Source organism: Frieseomelitta varia, unplaced genomic scaffold (assembly GCF_011392965.1).
Source record: "Frieseomelitta varia isolate USP_RPSP 00005682 unplaced genomic scaffold, Fvar_1.2 scaffold_281, whole genome shotgun sequence".
NCBI lineage: Eukaryota > Metazoa > Arthropoda > Insecta > Hymenoptera > Apidae > Frieseomelitta > Frieseomelitta varia.
The window spans coordinates 940,196-961,705 of record NW_025110014.1 but is presented as its reverse complement, the minus strand read 5'-3'; the positions used below and the strand labels follow the sequence as shown (position 1 = coordinate 961,705).

General features: G+C 38.8%; 1 long non-coding RNA gene across 1 annotated transcript in view; it reads left to right on the top strand.

Annotated features, from left to right (window-relative positions):
• The window catches only part of LOC122529261, a 24,193-nt gene extending 3,052 nt beyond the window's left edge, over positions 1-21,141 (top strand). The window contains exons 2-3 of the long non-coding RNA XR_006306779.1: positions 12,474-12,477; positions 21,078-21,141. This is a non-coding gene — a long non-coding RNA (uncharacterized LOC122529261). The remainder of the gene's footprint in view (positions 1-12,473; positions 12,478-21,077) is intronic.
• Positions 21,142-21,510: the final 369 nt, after the last annotated feature.

Sequence of the window (21,510 nt, the reverse complement as noted above, 5' to 3'; positions counted from 1 at the left end):
TTTCTACCCAGTGATATCATACCGACGAGTTCAAAAAGAAAGCGACAAATTGTTGTATACGGTTCGGTCACTCGTTATGGTTCGCAGTAGTTAGCCTCTCGCGCTGAAATGACGTTCTACGTGCGTCGAGAATTTTTTGTCCCAAAATTGCAATATTTTCTGAGTCTTAAGTATATTTAAGTAAAACAAAATAGGCAAAACAAATAATAAATTATTTACTTGTCAATAATTTCTATCCAGTGATATCATACCGACGAGTTTAAAAAGAAAGCGATGAATTGTTGTATGATGGTTTGGTCACTCGTTACGGTCCGTAATATCAGTTTCCCAGCGCAAGTGGTAATCAGCGTTGTCTCTAGATTGTAGTTGATAATTATTCCGCTTAATTCCTAATGTTGGTTTAGACGATCCTAGAGTAAAAAATCTGTCAAGAAGTCAAAAAACTGTCGAGTGTCAATAAATATACAGTCCACTCGTGAAATTTTCTAATTCGAAGCTTGGTCTTGTTTAATTGATAATAGCTCCACTTAATTCCAAGGTTTTCTAATTTTAGTTTAGACGACTCTAGAGTATCAGAGAACTGTCGAAAGTCAACAAATATACAGTCCACTCGTGAAATTTTCTAATTCGAAGCTTAAGTCTCGTCGATTAATTCCAAGGTTTTCTAATTTTAGTTTACACGATACCTAGAGTATTAAAAAATAATACTCTGTCGAATATATACAGTTCACGCGAAATTTCCCAATTCGAAACATAATCTTGTCTTGTTTCCGAGAAGCTGCAACATCGCCGCGTAAATCGCACTCGTGCGATCATTATCGATCATTATAAGTGATTCAGAATCGCCAAACTAATCAATACTGACGATTAGACTCTAATCGACGTACAAATATATTACGTTTCGCTGCTGAAACGAGGATATTTCAGCCGCCAAATTGGCCAATTGCGAAACAAAACGAAAAACAAGAAACTTGATTAAAGCGGTCACATCCTTTTCTTTGTAAACATTAAACTCAATTCAACGTTGCTACAATGCATTATCACAAGCGTGTATCTAAACGTATCAACATGTTATATCCATGCAGCATTACAAGTATATCCAACGACCGTCTATCTTAAGAACGATGATCTATCTGCGGATGATTTGCTTCCGAGACCAGCTTTTCAATTCTAATCAAAACTTGCCTTGATTTCACGCCACGTAGCGAGTTACTTTTCTCCTTTCGAAAACGTGAAAAAATTCTTTGGCCAGAACCAAGGTTTCATTTGAAATTTATTTATTTCACACGTGTTTGTTCCTTTCGAATCAACGAAAAGAGAATTCGATCTGTCACCTAGCGATCACCAAAAGATCACTTCGTTCTTTCTTCAAATCAGAAGAGAAAAGATTCCAAGATCGAAGTCGAATCGTTGGTTCAGTCTGCGAACGGCCGGCGCAATTAATAATTACCTCGCTAGAGTATAAGTCGACGCGTGACTGATACTCCGTTCAAGATCGAGCGAACGACGATCGAACGCAGGGAAATGTTTCTCGCCGCGAACACACGTGAAACCGAGCATACACGCGTAGTTGGTCGTGCGTCATCGACGCGCGATTTCTTTGGTGCACGACGAAAAGGTCACTCCCGAGAGCAGCATGTGTGTAAAGACGCGGCCGGCTCGCGTTTTCTGCTCGGATTCGTTCGTCCGCGTGTGCCACATGTATGTACATAAGTGGCGGTGTGTGAAGAGCGGCGCGGAGCTCGTTCCACGGCTAAACTGCAGCTGCACTTAAGCTCCGGCTCTCCCTGTCCTGCACTTCCGCATTGTCCGCCATTCTTTCCGCCGCTTTTCTTCTTTCCTTCCCTTTTTTTTTCTTTTCTTTTTCTCCTCCGCCGCGATACTCTCGATTTCTCGCCCTCGCGAGATTCCATTGTTCCCCCCGATTTCTTCAATGAATTTTCAAGCACGCACTTTGTTTTTTTCGTTTTTGAGAAAAATAACGTGATACAGACGACCGTGGCTGGATTCCTACGTATATTAGACACACACAAGCTGGTTTAAGCGAGTTTTCGAATTGCGATATAGTGCAGACAATATTTTCTGCCTGACTCTTGAATGGTGTCGAAATTGGTATTCTTACCAGTAACTGGTAAGAATATTTTTCCCCCCTCGAGGTCATTTTGTTTCCGGAGTTTTCAAAGTCATTGGAATGTTTTTTTCTCATACAACTATATATATATATAGTTTGTATCCTGTATTGGGGAAAAAATACGTTCAGATGCAAAAAACTTGATCTTGAAAATTATGTTTTACATATAAATTTGTTTGTATTATATATATATATTATTAACAATTATTAATATATAATATAATATAATTATTAATAATATTAATTAAATTATTAATAATTATATTATATATTAATAATAATAAATTATATATATTAATAACAATAAATTTATCTGTAATATATATATTAACAATAATAAATTATATATATATATTAATAATAATAAATTTATCTGTAATATATATACACAACATAATACATTATATTTTACATATAAAAATTTATATGTAAAACATATAATTTTCAAGATCATATTTTTTTATACATCTGAACGTATTTTTTCTCCAATAAAAGACACAAAATATATATATATATGATGGTTTCTTCAAGTAGTGTAATATCAGAATAATGGAAATTTAGTAGATTGGCAGAATAATTGTCGAGCTTGAAGCGTTTATTAGACAAAAGTCGAGGAGAGACAATTTGATAAAAAGAAGGGTTCAGTCTTGAGTCATCAATATATTTAATTGAAATAAATTCGAACAAGGGAAGAAGGACTTATCGTCCGATCAAGTGTAATATCGGTGACACAGAATTGAATTCACGCAGTTGCAAATGAAACGTAGAATCTGATGAAGTAAATGCTTCGAAAAAAGTTAAAGATATACACAAGCTGCTGCCTCGCAAAAAACGCTTAAGCTTATCCGGCTTAATACATAAACATCTGCTGTTGTCTAATTGATACTCTTGGAAATGTTTAGGTAACGATTGACGTAAAGTATTTTAGATTTTCCAGTATTCTTAGTCGATCGATTTTCATTGCATTCATGCAGCTCGCGAGTCGTGCAGATAAATGCTAGAACGATGGAGCTCTTCGTCGTGTAATAGCACTTATTTCTCCCTGAATTACTCAATCGGGCGAATTTAAAATTTTCGTTCAAATAAGCGAATGTTTCTTACTGTATTCGCATTTTTTTGTTGTAGTAGTATTTTTATTTGAACCAAGTTCTAGTTGATATTTCATTTGAATCAAATTCTAATTAATATTCAGATTAATCCTTGGTAATTCACGATGTAACACTAATCTTCTACACGAATTGAATTGACACTCATTGTGCACTCCTTTTTACGAATTTGTTACCAATAGGTTTGCCAAGTGAAACATTCGCAAAATTTCGTTTCAATTCAAACATGTTCTCTCTAGCGATTAATTTTTGATAAAAAAAAAAAGTTTTCCTTTGATTCTTTCTCTCTCCCTCACGTTGTGAATATAATAATCACATAATATGTGATAATCTATACATCATTAAGCGCAATCGAATATCGATGTATTCGTAGCATTTATATTTTATTCATTCACATAAACGATTGCTCCACTAGAAACTGTTTTTCTCTATTTCTTTTTTTTTTCTGGCGAGGTATAAGCAAAATTTAGATGGAAATTTTTGTAGGCAAAATAAGAAAACCCCTTGCTTATTTGAATTCTTATTATATTACAAAATTATATGGTACATAATGGTATATAATCAGTGGACTGGTACTATATATAAACTACTCGTCCCTCGACAAATTTATACAGGGTGTTCCGTAACTGAGTAAGAGGTGAAAAATAAGTTGAAACGAAAGAATAAAATTTGTCCATCGAAACGTTTGTTTGTCCGAGAAAAAAATCGCACTGAAGAATTTATCAAGCGTAAATTATCTTCAATTTAATTAAGCCGCGAATAATCGTATGCTTAGTTTTGCGTACGTTCTGTGCGAAGTATACAGAGTAAAATGTTTTTGTTAAAGATTGGCAATTCGCATGAAGCTTCAAGCCCCGATCTTCTCGAGAACGCAGCGTCTTGCAAAAAGACATTTCTCGTTTTCGCACGTACAATAATTATTCTTCTACTGTCACGTCTGTAGAATTAACTATTATAAATTCAAGTATACTCGATAAATATACAACCTCTCGATCCCCTCGAAAACGAACAAAGTTCGCTTCACTGAACAAATCTTCCGATTCGTTCTCCTCCTCATCCTGTACAAGTTTGGTTATGGGACACCCTGTACAAGTACTTTTACTCCGTTCGATTTCCTTTTCGGACTTCTCCACCGATACAACAGACGATCGGCACCGAGTTTTGCCGCAAGTCGTTGCTCGAACACCGTGTCGAGCACGAATATGGTTATTATACGTGCGTGCACGATCGTGTGAAAGAGGCCCTACGCGTTGGCCATCGGGTTCGTTGATGGTTTCCGCAGCGCTGACGATGCCGCGCGTTGGCGAACGAAGGAAACTTGCGCCACAACGACGGGAAAGCCCCGTTCCATGGTGGCGTGTCTGCCTGCTCGCTCGCTTGCCCCGTCTACCGTGTAATCTTTCGAATATCTGCATTTTGCACTGCTAGAAAAGTTACAACGGTAATCGCGTAGCCGCGCACTTGCTGCCCGCTCGCATGCACCGTATTTACAGTCGACTTTTGCATAAGGAAAACCCTCCCTTCTCTCTCTCTCTCTCTCTGTCTCTCTTTCTCTTCCTCTGATCTTAATTGGCCTGCACTTTTCGCGCGACAGTCTGCCATTCGCGATAAACCAAGCTCCTCGGTCTCTTTCACTTTTAATTAGAGCGACGAGCGGACGTTTGGAAATAGGTTTCGAGAGGAGCGAACAGGGCAAACAGTTCGGAATATTTCGAGAGAGTCTTTACGCAAGGTGGAGACAATATTTTGAAGAAAGTATGGATCAGGGCTCCAAGCTAGTGAGATCGTCGCTTGGCTTTCCGATTTTTCCACTTTTGTTCATCCGTTGAATTCCCTCGGTTTCTCTCGGTCGTGAATTCGTTTTGTTACATTTATTCCTTGCACGTTTTACGAAACGTGCAACATTGCCTGTGACATCCACGTCCACACGTTTGCAAAAATATGAATATCGCGCGATCACCTTCAGACTTGCGTTTGAGACCGAGTCCTCACTTTTTCTGCAATCACTGCAATCGCAGATCGCAGCGTCGAGCGCCATTCTCCCCGTTCGCAAAATATACGTATTGTGACAAACGCGTAGTTGAAGAAATTGGCGGTTTAATTAGCGGCGGTGCCGCGAGCGTGTGTTGTCGCGAACGAGCGTGCGGTACACGTCGAAGGCGGGATAGTACATGCACAGTCACTTCCGTTATCTGGTCTCTGTTGGTAATCGGCCGGTTCGTCGGCTCGTATCAGATTAATCTTATCTGGCGACTGCATAGGCATCGATTAATCCCTCGTCGAATTAACGAACGCGATCAGTAGAAAATCGCCGCGGTGGTGAACAAAGGAGAGGAGGATCCCCTCCTTGTGTGTCTCTCGTGTGGTTTGTGCCTGTCTAACCGTCGATCGGGAAATCTGCATATAATCGTGCACGCTTAAGTGAGCCTCCGAAGACTATCGAGCACCAACTTTCTAATGCCTGATTACTTTCTCGCTGTGCCCAGCTCGCTACCATTTGTTTCGAAACGCCGCGCGCTTGTTGTCGAGATATTGTCAAGAGTCGACGATAGTACAATAAGCGAACCAAAAGTTATTTACTTTTTTCTGTTTTTTTTTTTTAATAAAAAAGATATCATCAAAATATAAGAGACAAGAGCTAATTCTATTAATTTGTTAAAATTATTTGTTTTTTTTTTTTTTTTATTCGTGACTTTCGACCCACCGTGTACCACGAGAAGAAACAGGTAGGCAGAGGTATTTTCCAGTCGGATCGAATATGAATGAGATAAGTCCGCGTTATCTGCAGCGTTTCTTGCCGGTTGTGCTTTGAAGAATAGTCTTGAACCTTGATCAAGCGGACTCGCGATTCTTCTCTCACGATGTTTTCGACTTGCTGCGTTGCGTTATTAAGTTAAATTCATCGGACGTTTCGTCTCGTCGAGCAACTATGGAATCGCTGGAATCAACGGCGCGATCAAAATGATTAACTGGCAATTTTTCATGGAAACGTCTCTGCGTTTGCGCATTCGTAGTAAGTCTTTTAGAACGTTTGTAAATGATAACAGGGAAAACACGTGTTTCTTTCTACTCTCTTCATTCTCTAATCTTAGCTTTAACGTCCAAACTGGATGCATCGTCGTCGAACTAAAAAACTCATTATTTCGTACGAGTTTTTAACTTACGGATAACAGATAATGGTAACTACGAGCAGAAGATGAAAAAAATCGGTCGAAAGTATAGAGTAAAGAACATTTATCAAGTGCCAGTGCAATTTTTCACAAAACGCATTCAGCGTTTCAGTCGATCTATCGTGAAAATGAGGAAAAAGATTTTATTCTATATTTTTGATCTATGACCTGCGTGTAGAGCAACTTCTCCTGTTAGCTATTCTTGTTTGACAAGTCCAGAATTAGCGAAATCCAAATCCAATTCCAGTCGATATTAGACTTCGTACGCGGTTTATGCATGATGGAGCTCCGCCGCATTTTAGCCGAGTAGCTGGGCAATTTTTAAATCAACACTTTGCAAATAAATGGATTTGCTCGTTCTCCGGATTTGAATCCATTAGATTTTCATTTGTGGGGACATTTAAAATCTATTGTATACGTAACAATTGAAAATGCTGAAATACTACGAAACAGAATAGAGCAAGGCTTCCGACAAATTCGAGAAACACCAGAAATGATAGAGAGAGTAACCAGATAAATGACAAGACGCGTGCAGGTTTGTCTTCAAATGCGAGGTGGTCATTTCGAGCATCATTTGTAAAAGCAATTAAAACAGAAAATTCATTATATCTCATAAACGAAGACAGATAGGACATATATTCATATGACTTTTTTTAATGACATTATTTTTAGGCGTGACAATTAGCTCCCGAAGTGGGTCCCACAAGTTGCGAAACACCCTGTATAACAGCGACTGTACATCTCATTTAACTTTTCATTTTCTATTATTATAGAATAATAATGTGGTTGATGATATATTCCCTGAAATAATCACAATACATATATCAAAATTACTTGAAATATTACAATATCGTTCAATCGCTGTCTGACATTAAAAATCAGAAATGTCAACTGAGAGTTCTCGTGCAATTTTATTAGCTTATATATATATATAGCTGTATACAGAAACTCTATTTTACCTTTTCGACTTATTTCTAACATCCTGTGTAATTCTTTCTCAATTGCAAACGACGTTCACGCAATCTGATTCGGGATCATCGAATTGCGCGACATATAAAAACGAAGCACAGTCTCTTCTGACAAGTGACAATCGTGTTCTCACCGTCGAATACGAACCGAAATTCACGAGAGTCGAGATTTTCACTTGGAGCTTGGTCTTTTTTTGCGCCGCTTGGTTCGCGTGCAATCTCGTCGTCGAATCTCGAGAGAGATCGGCCGGCGGACGTTAAACGATCGACTGTCGTGGATTAATCGGTGAACCCAAACTCGTCGGGGGAAACGAAGGAACGTGGGGGAGGGCCGCGGGCTGCATTTGTATGCAAATCCGGTGTTTCCATTATCGTTCGCTGTCAACGATTAGAGGAGAAACGCGGCAACGGCGAGAAAGCACGGCGGAGAGCCACCGTGTCCAACATTGCGTGGTGTGCAACTGCTCGCGTCGAGTGTACGTCGCTTTATATATATATATATATATATATATATCGTCGTCGTTGCAGATATTTGCATTCCGCGAGACGAAAGTAACTTCGATTTCCTCAATTCGAACAACAATCTTCTTAAATTATCGTTTTTTTTCCTTTAATTATCGTGCTAAATGGAGAAGAAGTTAGGTAGAAATTTGCTTTACCTACTGTATAATATCGTGACGAACAAGCGACTTTAGGTACTTCATACAGGCTGGTTCGTTTTAAATATCTTTTTTCAGATAATATTCTTCGCCTAATGTGAATTGTATGGAAAGACTAGTATAATTGGTAAAAAAATTTTTTTTTTTTCTTTTTTTCGAGTTTGCAAGGGCATTGTTGTTTTTCTTTTGTACAACTATGTATTTTTTTTATTGCATCGTGTAACTGGAAAAATGAAAAAAAAGACATCATTTGCCCTTGAGAATTCCGAAAAAAAAACAAATATTTTTAATTCTACCAGAGTTATTGGGCTTAGTTAAGAAACGATATCACTTAAGTGGGCCATTCTGTATACTGTTTTCGTATTTTGTACAGTGTAAAGCTTTGTAAAATTATCCGCAGTCGAAAAAACCCCAGGTCTTTTTTCGAGTAAAACGCTTGTTAATACTTTATATCAAAAAAATACGTAACGTTAGATTGTATTATGTAACGAAATTGCCATGAAAAGCATGAAGTGTTTTTTATATCGTATTGCATAATCTCATTGATAACTTTTCTGTATTTAACGTTTATGTTTGACAAACTGACTCACCGAGGCCCCTCTTGCATAAAATGCAGTTTACCTGAATTTTCCAATGCTTAAAGAGTTTATATTACAATTGATTAAGAATTTATCAATTTTTTGGATAGAATTGTAGAATGGATAAAATTTGGAGAGAGTCATAATTTCATTTGACTCTTGAGCAGACTTCGAATTACTGTTTAATAGAGATAAATTTTCGTTTGCAGCATTGGAACAAGTTAATAGAGAATTACTTAAATTTTCAAACGTAATCGATTATTGGTTAAAATTTGAATACGTATACTTACATATGTACGTATGTATTTCACCTTCCTGTCCCAATTCGCTTGTTCACACTCTTTAAACACGTTCGTTTCATTCACGATCGATTTTACAATCTCGACGTATCGTGGTTCATGTTACAAAGAAAGAAACAGCCTCATTGTCAGAGCCAGCAAGTCTCTCTCTCTCTCTCTCTCTCCTTGTGTATGTCTCAAATTACTGTTTCGGATCTCGAAACATGTAAACTTCGACATCCGATCGATTTTATGTCTCGTCTTTCTCACCGACGATTTAAAGGTCCGCGAACTGTTTTATTTGAAATTCGGTCTGTTCACCGTCTTCAGTCACAATTAGTATACACGACACGACAAAAAAATGATATCGCAATTAGGTGGGAAAATGAGGATACTTTTTTCTCGAAAATTGCGCAAATGCAGACGTCTTTGAAAAATATTGAAAAATGTTTCTCGTAACCAGATCCACCATTATTTTGAAGATTAGAGTTTTCTCTTTACAGAAATTCCTAAAAACTTGTCGTACGATTTTTTTTTTTCCACTATTTGTCTATTGAACGATAAAAATTCGAAAAAAAATCGTGCAGCAAGTTTCGAGGAGTCTTTGCAAAGAGTGGATTTCAATCTTCAAGACCGTGGTGGATCTAGTCGCGAAGAAAATTTTTTATTGCTTCCAGGGACGTTTGAACTTCACCGAAAGATATCTTACTCGCTACGTAAAATCACTTTCGGAAAAAAAAAAAAAAAAAAAAAAAAAAAAAAAAAAAAAAAAAAGGAGAAAAAACAAAACTCACGACTGTCAAAATAGAAGCTTCGCTCTTTAAAAAACGAGACCAAATGCAGGAAGATCATTGCACAACCATTTTTTTTTTTTTTTTTTTATAAAGTTACATCAGTCTAAATCTAAATTGTCGTTGCCACACTCTTATTCACTGTGTGTACAATTACAGACAAAATTGAGTGGAATGGAAATAGATGTGAATTAAATTTAGTCAAAGTAACACTATTATTACGCGCGTAAGTTTTATACATTATATGTCTTTACGGTACATGGATTATTCCAGCGAATGATTGAAATTAACATTTACATTGGTGTTGAAACAAGATATACTTGAAGAAAAAGTTAGCAGGTTGTCGACGGACAAAAACAAGCGGACGTGTAATAAAATATATAAGAAATGTGAAATTAATATTTGGTGAAAAAATTCGGACGTGTAATAAAATATATAAGAAATGTGAAATTAATATTTGGTGAAAAAATTCGGTGTCGCGAGCGTGTTACGTTGAAAAATCTCCGTTTTTCACCGTTCGTTTCGCCAAGAATGTGCCCGTGTACCCTGTCGCTGCGTTTCATCGCGCCTCGAGATTATTCCAGCGAGTCGCAGTGCGCGAGATAACGAGCAGTGCGGCCTGTTGACGTCACTCTCGTTCGCTGACATCAGCTGTGCGCTCGCGAACAGCCTACGTGACGTATTGTCGGTCGGTTTTGCTCGCGTAACCGTTCCCGATATATACACCTCGTGCATCTCGAACAATCTTGGCCTCTCGTTCTTTTTATACAAATCCGCACGCAAATTTACGCGATATCTCGTCATCTCGGTCACTTGTGTTTCTTTGAAATTAAAAAGATTAATTTGAAGAATAACGTTAACTTCTTTAATTTCTTTCCAGTTTACATTGTACAAATCTCTTCGAAATTGAGGAAATTGAAATTCTTTAGAATTTAAAGGACATATCGATGATTGTGTAATACGAAAAGATTCGCGATTCATCGACGATCAAGTTTGACCGCGTTGAGCGAAAATCTTTCTAAGTAATTGTCGTATCCCTTTTATTGCAAAACTGAACGATCGACAGATGAGAGATTCAAGGCTCGAGTTATGCAGCAAATTATCAACCGTAATTAATCGTTCTGTCGGTTATTAATTAATTAATTTTGATTGTGATTGATTGATTGATTAGTATTCTGTCTTAGATCATTAAAGTGTCTCTATTGAGATAATGATGCTTGTAAGAAATATTGTTTGCATACGGTGACTGCGAGATTTTTTACATTTCTTTAAAAAAAAAAAAAAAAATTTGACACGTTGTGCAAAGCAACTGCTACTAAAATTCACTTTTCGAGTAATAAATGTTATATGTTTCTCGAGTTCTGGGCATCAGGATTTTTACAGATGCTTAGGCTAACAAAAAAAGAGAGGTACTATACTACTTTAGATGTAGTTAATAAATTTCGATATACTTAAAAGTTTAGATCTAAATATATACTTGCATAAACAAACAAACAGCTACAATTAAACGCAATAAAATTTGCGGAATAACAACGAGGGGAAAATGAAACGAGGAAAACACGCGAGTTAGAATCGATTACTCAAAATATGCTGAATATAAAATATTTCTCATTTTTCACAAAAGAGACGAGTTTTTCAAGTTTGAGGTAACATCGAATCATTTATTTATCCATTTTCGTTTTCATTTATTAGACAAATATTTGATAAATTAGATAAATGAATAACCTTCAGTTGGTCGTATTTTATGTAATATTCGTTTATTTGAGTTCGCGTTCTTGGATAACGAACCAGCCAGCATCCTCCATTGTGTCGGGCTCGATTTCCAAAGGAGAGTGAGAAAAATCGAGCGGATATCGTCTCGAGCATCTAACTAATTCACCGAGCAACAGTCCAGGCGAGTTATATCGGCGAGCACTGGTAAATTGCTAATTGGACGATCGATGTTCGCCGGTGAATTGCCAATCCCTTATTGGTCGTTGTTCCGTTCCTTTCTCCGTGTCTCTCGCGGTCGCGGTTCTCTCGCTCGAAAGTCCTCGTTCCTCGCTGATCCTCGATCACGAACGATCCGCCGACCCTGAACTAGAGCGTTCAACGAGTCAAACCGCGATCACCGAGGTTTCAACGAATGTTTTATGGAATAAGCCAGCGAATAAATTAATCGAGATTTCTCTTTCTACGCGCGTTTAATGTCACGCCGAGGTTGCCGAGGAGTTGTAGAGTTTTCACACGTTCGCGAAGAATTTCAAGCAGAAATATATAGTTGTTTCTAGATACAGAGATGCAAAATTACGCGTAATGCATAAAATATTCGTTATTAACTACGGTTGTGTTATAATTGTCTCTTTGCCCCCGGAAACGTATTTTTCGTATCTATCATCTACCAGCAATAGCGAGTGAAAAAAAAAAAAAAAAAAAAAAATCGCTTCAAATAGAATGATACGGAAATAATCAGTTGAAATGGCGTTTAAGCAGGAAATTTTCGAAATTTGATTATATTTCTTTAATACGTATGTGACTTTTTTGTGAAGCAATCACCAAGTACATGTAATGTTACAAAATATTTCCTTCACTTTCATTTTAGAAACTTTCAGGTAAGAAGCAGTAGCAATAATAATTCGATGAATGTATTCGAATGTACTCACGATTGCCTGTTCAAGAATATCTTCTTTTGAAAATTTATTATTATTCCTCTTACGTCGTTACATTATATTAACATACGTTTATTATAATTGTCAGCAATTGTAATAAAAGAATTTTTATAATTTCGTAATTTAGTTAGCTATAATTTAAAGTGTGGTATCTCCTCACAGGAGACAGTCGAGTGCAAAGGATATTATATTATATTATATCGTATCATTGATATTTTATTTTATTCGTTAAGGTAATTATTCGTATGTTTAGGTCCGCGGCACGAAAATACGAAATTGCACAAAAATACGGATCGTTGATTTTTCAAAGACCCTTTATCCAGAAATCCTGAAAGTGACACACTTGAGAAATTTCAAAATTAATTCACACGGAATTCACACGGAAGAAGGAGATTTTCAATTTTAACACGATGTTCAACGATAAGAGACGAGTTTTCACACATACAAAGTATTGATACCTATCTAGTTTCACGCTTTGACATTTATTGTCGCATATTCGCACGTGTATAGAGTCGTTTTACAATCTCCACTTGTACTTTATTCCTCTGTCGTCACACTCACCGGTTCGTTTCTTTCTTTCTTTCTTTCTTTTTTTCCTTCCTTCCTCGCTTGAAAGATTCACGCGGTCGCGGATTGATTTTTACGAGGGTTATTCCCGCGGTGTTAAACGTATTTACAAGCTCTACAGTTGCTATGGCTTCGTCGTAACTATTCACTATGCAAGCGTTTCAATGAACTATTTGACGCCGCGTGCATCACACCTCATTGCCCAATTAACCTCGACTGTAGCAAGATGTCGAACCACTTTTCTCTTTCCTTTTTGTTTTTTTCTCCCTCTTTCTCTCTCTCTCTCTCTCTCTCTCTCTCTCTCTCTTTCTCTTTCTCTTTCTCTCTCGCGCGCGCGTAACACCATTAATCTTAATGAATTAATCGAGCACTCAACGCTAGAACCACCGAGATGGTTAAAATGATTAATTCATAATTTTTGTCAGATAAGACGCATAATTTAAAATGTATTATAGATGTGAAACAGTGTATTTTCAACAGAGAGATTTAAATGATTCTTTATGAAATACAAATGCTTGTGTATTCCATTGTATCCTGCAGTTTTTCAATTTTCTTTCCTCCACTTTTTAATGTCACTGATGAAAATTCTGTGCTTTAGTCCTTACTTTAAGGACTTCTTAGTTCCAGTGTTTCGATCGTGATCAGACGTTGAAGAAACCTTATCACAACGTGATGATAACGCGTTATCTCTCTAAAATGAAATTAAGATGTAACAATCGTTGCTATTTGCGTCGATAATCGTTTTCTAGTATTCAGATCCCAGGAGGACAGGTGTACTTCGGGAATTCCAGTTTTAACGCCGTCCATGTTTTTCCGTTCGCGCGATTCCCGAAAGTTCTTTCCAACATTTGCAACATTTCTTTCTTTTTTTTTTTTTTTTTCCTCTCGTTAGAAATGTAAATTTTTCGAAAATCTCGTTCACTCTTCGCACGCGGCTGAAGAATGCGCGAGAAATAATCGAACGGATCAAAACCGAAATAAAAACTGATTGCACCGATTTCCAACCGTTGAACATATACACGCACCTTTCAAACATTCGCAAATATTCGCGATATTAGCCGTTACGAATATTTCGAAACGGGCGCGGCGCGAACGAACGAACGAATGAATGTAACGTGCTGCATAAAGCATTTCGAAAATTGAAAACACTCAATTTTCACACTCACGGATCGGATCGTAGACTGTAACGAACGACATTCAAAGTTTTTCAAGCATCTGTTCATCGGTGTTGCTCGTCCGAATCGCTCGCTATCCAGCCGGGATTATTCGTGATTATCGGGTCGGTGAGGGGCCAGCGGGTGTAGGGGGTGGGATCATTTCGCATTCGCGTAAACTGACGATCCGAAACGCACAATAAGAGCTGCCCGGCAACTATCATCGTGAAATTACAGAAAGTTAATGAATTGAATTACGTACTCGTTAACTGAGTGAAAATCAGGTTGGAAATTCTGGCCAGAATCCGATACTGATTTATCTAGCCGTTTGCAGTATTCGTACAGAATCCGTGGACAAGGAGAAGAGATTTAAAACGAGCTTATTTCGGCCTCGCGTGATTTTTCTCAAGTCTTATTTTACTGTTAAATTCTATTTCTTCGTTTTTAACGCCGTAATAATATATGATTTTATTTACATATATTATTATGAATGAATATAAATGTGAATAATGTGAATTCTGTAATAATACACGATAAATTCTATTCCTTAATTAATAGAAGATGGAGAGTATATGAAGAGAAGAAATTCCAATTTATTCAGTATCTTCTCATCGCCGTGCCGCGATCAGCAAGTTTATGAAATTTTGCGTACTTTCGATATTCATAATATTGCAATGCGTGATTGCAATTCTTAGTGAGAGATCATACAGCAAATCATACGCAATTGATCAACTCTGTTGCGTGATAAAAAGCAAGAAAACGTGACGATATCTTGCGAATATCATTTCTCGAATTTATCTATCTAGTGGAATTTGCTGTCACCACGGTTAACACTGGAGCTGTCAGAGTGGTTAAAGTAACCAATTTATAATTTTCTATGGAAATTTTATGTATATTTAATTAAATGTATATAATATTAACAGTATTGTATATATACAAATATTGACAGTATGTTTTCAGATTACTCGAGTGATTTTTAACAAATTATATTTCTTAATAGAAGCTTGTATATTTACTGTTTCTTACACCTAATTTCTTTCCTACAAATGTTACAATTTCTTAAGAATCGTAACGAAATTCGTAGAGTGTCAAAAGACAATGCGTTTCACAGCTGTTTATACGTGCATTTTCGAGAAAGGAGCGAATCGAGAGATCAAACTCGCGAGTTTCTCACTGCAAAATTGCAGCGACGTTGTACAATCGTTGGTACGCGCTCTCGCGTACCAGTAGCCAGAGGTGGTCGTCAATGACTCAGCCATCGTAAACGGAAACTCACGTGGAATTGGCGTGCACGGAGCGTGTTCGGCCGAATTGGGAGCACCGTGCCTACCCGGCCGAGTTCTTTTAACGCCTGTTCTAGATACGAGTCTTCCTTCATCGTTCGCCGAATTTTCTTTGCTCGCGAATTATCCTGTCCGAACGTGCCTCCCGATTAGACTCGTTCGGAAGCCTTGAATTTGAGAACCGTCGGGATTTTTTTTAACAATTTTTCACTCACCCCTCATGCCTCGTTTCATTTAAAATTTTTATAATTGCATCACCGTTTTGTATTAATGACTATTTCTTTATCCACGAAATAAATAAAAATCTGACAAACTGCTTTCGAAACGAGTCCAGCATCCAGCAAACTCGGATCACTTGCAGCCAAGTAAAAGTAAAAGAGAGTTCCGAGAGTGTCGCGAATTCCGAAGTCTAATTGCGAAATGAAATTTTGTGAAAGAAAGAAAAAAAAAGGGGAAGGAAGGAGAATGAAAATTCGTTGGATTTTTCACGTTGCACGATCAGCTTCGAGAAATGTCGCCGCGATGACTCGACGTCGTCGCGGAAAGTCCGACTTAACCTCGATCGCCGCTAGATTCGCGATCCCTCCTGACGTCTGTCGCTCCGCCGCTGTGTCCGCGCACGCGAGATAAGGAAACTGCGAGCGCCAGCGTGTTCGAGATTCTCTCGTTCGCCTGGTAAACCGCCAAGTAGACTCTGTGATGTTCTAGCTTGCGACTCGCGCTGGACGCAACGAGTCGTTGAATCTTGGTCTCGCTTTGACCGCGCCAACCGCTTCTTCCGGATCTCGTAACATAAAATGCCGACAGTAAGACGCTTCGCACGGCCGGCACACGCAATGGGAAAACGTATGAGAAATAACGAAGATGTTGCTTGCAAGTATCTGTCTCGCGTTGTCTCGCGGTGCCTCTTGCTGGATATATCAAACGATGCGAGATTTGTTAGCGGAGATGCATGCACACATTCCATATCCCACACTTCGCGTTTCGTTTTTTTTTCTTCTTTTTTTCTTTTTTCTTTTTTTTTTTGTTTCCGTAACCTACGTTACCTACGTCCCACGTTTCACATCTGGTGTTGCATGCTTGATTCCATCGTTTTGTATTTTCCATACGTCGTATGGAATATTCCGCAACTTATATTCAACATCCCACGTTCTACACATTCCATCGTTCATGATTTTTGTACGTTATTCCATAGTATTCCCATTTTCACATTCCCGTGTCCCATACATACCATGTGTTACGCATCGCGTTCCATATTCCATCTTTATCTTCGTATCTTATATTACTATTTTGCATCATTCTCATAATCCACGGCAGGTATGCAATATTCTACATTCTATGTTCTGGTATCCCACATTGCATTCCATATTCCATACTTTACACCTATCATTCCATATTTCACATCTCGTTAAACGTTCTCAGTATTCTACATCTTGTTCCCCACAGTTCAATCCAGAAACCCCATTCGTTCCGATTAAAACGTATGGGAAACTCACAAAAATTATACACAATTCCCACAAGACCTAAAAGTGAAATGTTGTAACACTCCATAAACGAAATTTGTTGTTTCCCACAAGTGTCCCGCGAAGCTAATTTCTTGGCTACTACGGAATTCACCATACCATAAAATGAACTTTGCTATACGGAAAGTTTCCAGGTTTCAGATTTATAGTCTGAAAGTTTCTATCTCACAAAATCAATTTCGTTGCTCGAAAATTCTCACAAGATGAATTTACGAGCATTTGTGAACTTCTTTATTCCACAAAATGGATTTCGTTGCCCAGAAATTCCCACAAAGCTAATTTGCGAGCACCTACGAATTTTGCTACTCCAGATGAATCCCCCAGAAGGTTAATTTGCGAGTTTTTGTGTGTTTTTCTTTCCCACAAAATGGACTTTGTTGCCCAAAAATTCCCGCAAAGCTAATTTGCGAGCCTCTACGGTTACTCCAAATGAATTTCATAGCTCATACATTTCTCACGAAATTAATTCTGCGGGCACCTGTGAATTTTTTCTATCCCACAAAGTGGATTATGTAACCCACAGTTCCCTCAATAAGGTTAATTTGCGAATTTTTGTGTGTTTTCTTTCCCACAAAATGGACTTCGTTGCCCAAAGGTAATTTGCGAGCACTTATGAATTTTGCTGCTACTCCAAATGAATTTCATAGCTCACAAACTTCTCACGATATTAATTCTGTAGGCACCTTTGGATTTTTCTATCCCATAAAGTGGATCATGTAACTCACAATTTTCCCAGAAGGTTAATTTGCGAATTATTCGGTGTTTTTTCCCCTCACAAAATAGACTTCGTTGCCCAGAAATTCCGCCAAAGCTAATTTACGAGCACTTACAAATTTGCTACTCCAAATGAATTTCATAGCTCACAAATTTCTCACGTAATTAATTCTGTGGGCACCTGCGAATTTTGCTGTCTCACAAAACGAATTTCTTTGCCTACAAAAGTATTACGATGAAAACTATATTGAAAATAAGAATGAATATGGGATAAGAAACACAGACTTGTTTGACATGGAATGAAAGTATGGATGGAGATCAGCGATTTGGAATATGGAATACAGGATATTAGACAAGTTGTGGGAAATGATTGCGAGATGGAAGGTGAGCGGAAATTAGGATGAAAGATATCACACCAGACCATACAACGAACATAGGGATTGCATTCAATAAGAAAAACGGGTGGTATTTATCCGGTAAATGGTTGAATTCTCGACTTGGCAGACGTTTCGGGAGCGTTCCTTGCTCGTAGCAGCTGCTATCGCCGATAAAGCTGAAATTTATCCCTACCGGGGCTTGTTTATGGATTAAACGAAGGTAATACGAATTTACGCTGCATCGCGCGCCACCCGAAATACACGTTTCGTCCGAAATAACAGGGATTTTTATAACACGCGCCGGGGTGGAGGGGCGGGGGGTGGTTGGCTTCACCGCGGCGCAACGTGTATCGCGCGTAATTGCAAACGTACGAACATTTACGTTTGTTTAATTTGTTTATTCGACGCCGATGACAACAGGTGTATGTGCACAAATCGCGGAAGTGATTTATATAAGTTGTACAAATAGTAACGCGGCGGAGGTTTGGGCAGAAAAGGGGGAGGGAACGAGAAACAGAGTGAGAAACACAGAGAGAGAAAGAGAGAGAGAGAGAGAGGGTGGTAGAACGCTCCGTAAATTTACATTTATTTAATATCGAATATATATCCCCGGCGAATCTGCATATTAATATTTACCTTGGAAATCTGCGCTCACTCGACTGTTTTATTGCGCGCGGGCATTAATAAACGGCATGGACGTTAAAGAATTTAGAGATCCAACCCCTCCCCCCTCCTCTCTCTCTCTCTCTCTCTCTCGCTCGCTCCTCGCTCCTTCCATTCTCTTCCGCTAATGGAGATATTGTAATTTGAAGTGGATCGATGAATTTCGCGCGGCCGCTACGCGTTTTCATTGTCACGTTCCCTGGGAAATATCGCTGCGGTAAATATTTTGCTTTTCATTCGTTTCGGCACCCCCCCCCCCTCCCCCACCCTCTTTGTCCCTCCCGCGTTATTCCCGTCTCTTCCTTCCGCACGGCCACCTCTCCTCTCCGCTCTGCCCGCTGTTTTTTGTTATTTCAAATTAAGCGTCATGCCGGGTATATTTTTCGTTCTTCTCTCCGCGCCGGACCAGCGTTAGATACCGCGCTCGATCGCGCGTTCCGACGAAAATTGTTGGGAAAAATCGCGGAAAAACACGGCTCTCCTCTCTCTCTCTCTCTCTCTCTCTCTCTCTCTCTCTCTCTCTTCTGCTTTCGCACGCCGCGACAACGATCCTTGTTGGACGCGGTCGCGCTCCGCCCACGTGTCGAGTCGTACAATTAAACTATGAAGAGAGAGAGAGAGAGAGAGAGAGAGAGAGAGAGAGAGAGGAAAGAAAAGAAAAACAATTTTTTAAGCGTCGTATGTTCAAAAGAGTGGAAGCTATGGCACTCGAGGGAGCACAAACGGAAGTCGGCACGCACGGAATTACGCGGAGAAATTCCCTCCGCTTCCGTCTCTCGTTTCACGTTCCTTTCCTGTTTCTCTTTCCGTCTTAAGGCCCTCACACGTTAAGGCGATGCATGTTGCACTGTATGTACATACGTAGCTCGGCATCGGCGACTCTGATACAGATTTCGTGGAAACCTAAAGGCTCCTACACACGTTCAAACACGCGGCGATGCGTGTGTCGTGCATCAGCTCCATGATCAGGAGCAACCAAGTCCCGCTACTTTCCAAAGGCTGCGACAGTCACTTGTATAAATAATATTGAAAATGAAAATGAAACGGCAGTCAGTTTTCAAAATTTAAACCCCGTGTGTCTTCGTTTTGTTCAACTTGGAGTTAAGCCTAGTTGGTCGATATGTCGCTACACTCTTTCGATCGTAATACGCCGATATTAATTTTAATTTCCTACGCGGTTTAATTTCCTTCCCGGTTCGTCGATTTGTTACGCATTTATTTTTTCCTGGTTTCGTGGGGAATTCCAGGTTGCCTGTCGAAGCTACATACATTGCAACAGGCATCATGAAATCTAGAAATCGGTGCATGTTTCAACGTGTGTTTAACTCTTGTCCCAAATTGCAACGTTTTCTCAGCTTTAAGTACAATTTAAGTATAACCCAGAGAAAACAAAGAAATTTACTACTTTTTAATAATTTCTATCCAGTGATATACACGACGAGTTCAAAAGAAGCAGAAAGCGACGAATTATTTGTATACGGCTCGGCCACTCGTCCGCGAACCAGTTGCCAGCGCCAAGGGGTTAAAGGTCAGTCAGATGTAAATCTGATACAGATTTCGTGAAGCCTAGATGTCGAAGCACGTTTCAACGCGTTTACGATTGTGGACTGCTTCCCTCGAGCCGAGATCTGTTCGTGTTTGTCGAAGAGCGAACCGATTCGGTTAGAAATTCCGACCGCGACGAAAGTGACACGGATCCCGCGTTTCTCTTTGCCCTCCGTCGACGCCTCTTTCGTCCACTTTTGGCTGTGTCTGTCTTCTCCTCTCCGAGAGGAGGAACAGCGGTCACAGCTCGGTTCGACGAGTTCGCGTTACGCTTCTCGACGATTACGAGCAGCGACGAGGAAAGGCCGAAGAAGAAGCGATCAGGAGGAGGACGAGTCGTGAATGGTGGCTTTCAGCCGGTAATCGATTCGCGGTCGGAGGGACGGGGAAGAAAAAAAAAAAGAAAAAAATGAAAAGTGAAAAGAAAAGAAAAGGGGAGAGGGCGATTAGAGCGCCGGGTCCCATTTTCTTTCGACTCGTCTATCGCCCTTCCTCTTCAGCTTGAAATAATAACTCTCGCGTCTCACGGAAGGAACGTTAATTCCCTCTCCTTTTTATTTCGTTCGATCGTCGTTCTCTTGGTATTCCAGAGATCAACGATTACTTGATTCTTGAATCAACACGCTTTATCGATCATCATCGACGCTCGGACGCGTATTCTCGCGTAGAATTCCTTGGGATTCTTTCGCAAATTATTTCAAGTATTACAGCGCAACAGTGAAAAAGGGATCGATCAACGCTTTCACAAAGTAAATGAAAATATTTGTCCTTTGAATAAATAAATCTAAATAGTAATATTAAATATAATTATTATATTTATAATATATTTAATAATTAAATATAATATTGAATATAATTCAATAAATAGATGTAAATAATAAATTAGATCTGCAAGCACCAAACCTTACCAACAGGAAAGAAGGAATAATTATCTCACGCCTAAGAACCGGTCATACCAAACTGACACATGAACACAAAATCAAAAAAACTACGCCATCCATCTGCACTCATTGCAATAACCATCCACTAACAATAACCTGCATACTGCACGAATGCCACACCACAGAAATCTAAAGACAGAAATACGGAATCAACGCAAACATAAACCTAACTTCTCAAAATGACATACAAAGAGTATTAAAATATCTCAAAACACATAAACTACTACACACATATCTAATGACCTCGCCGTCGATGCGACATTAAAGAAAAATAGAACAAGAAGAAGAAGAATAAATAAAATCTATAAACATTAGGACAACCGTATGAAAATATATTTCACGCGTAAATTATAATTCTATTTAAATGGAAATTAACGTTTCTGACAAGAATATCCACGTCGTTCAGGCGTCGTT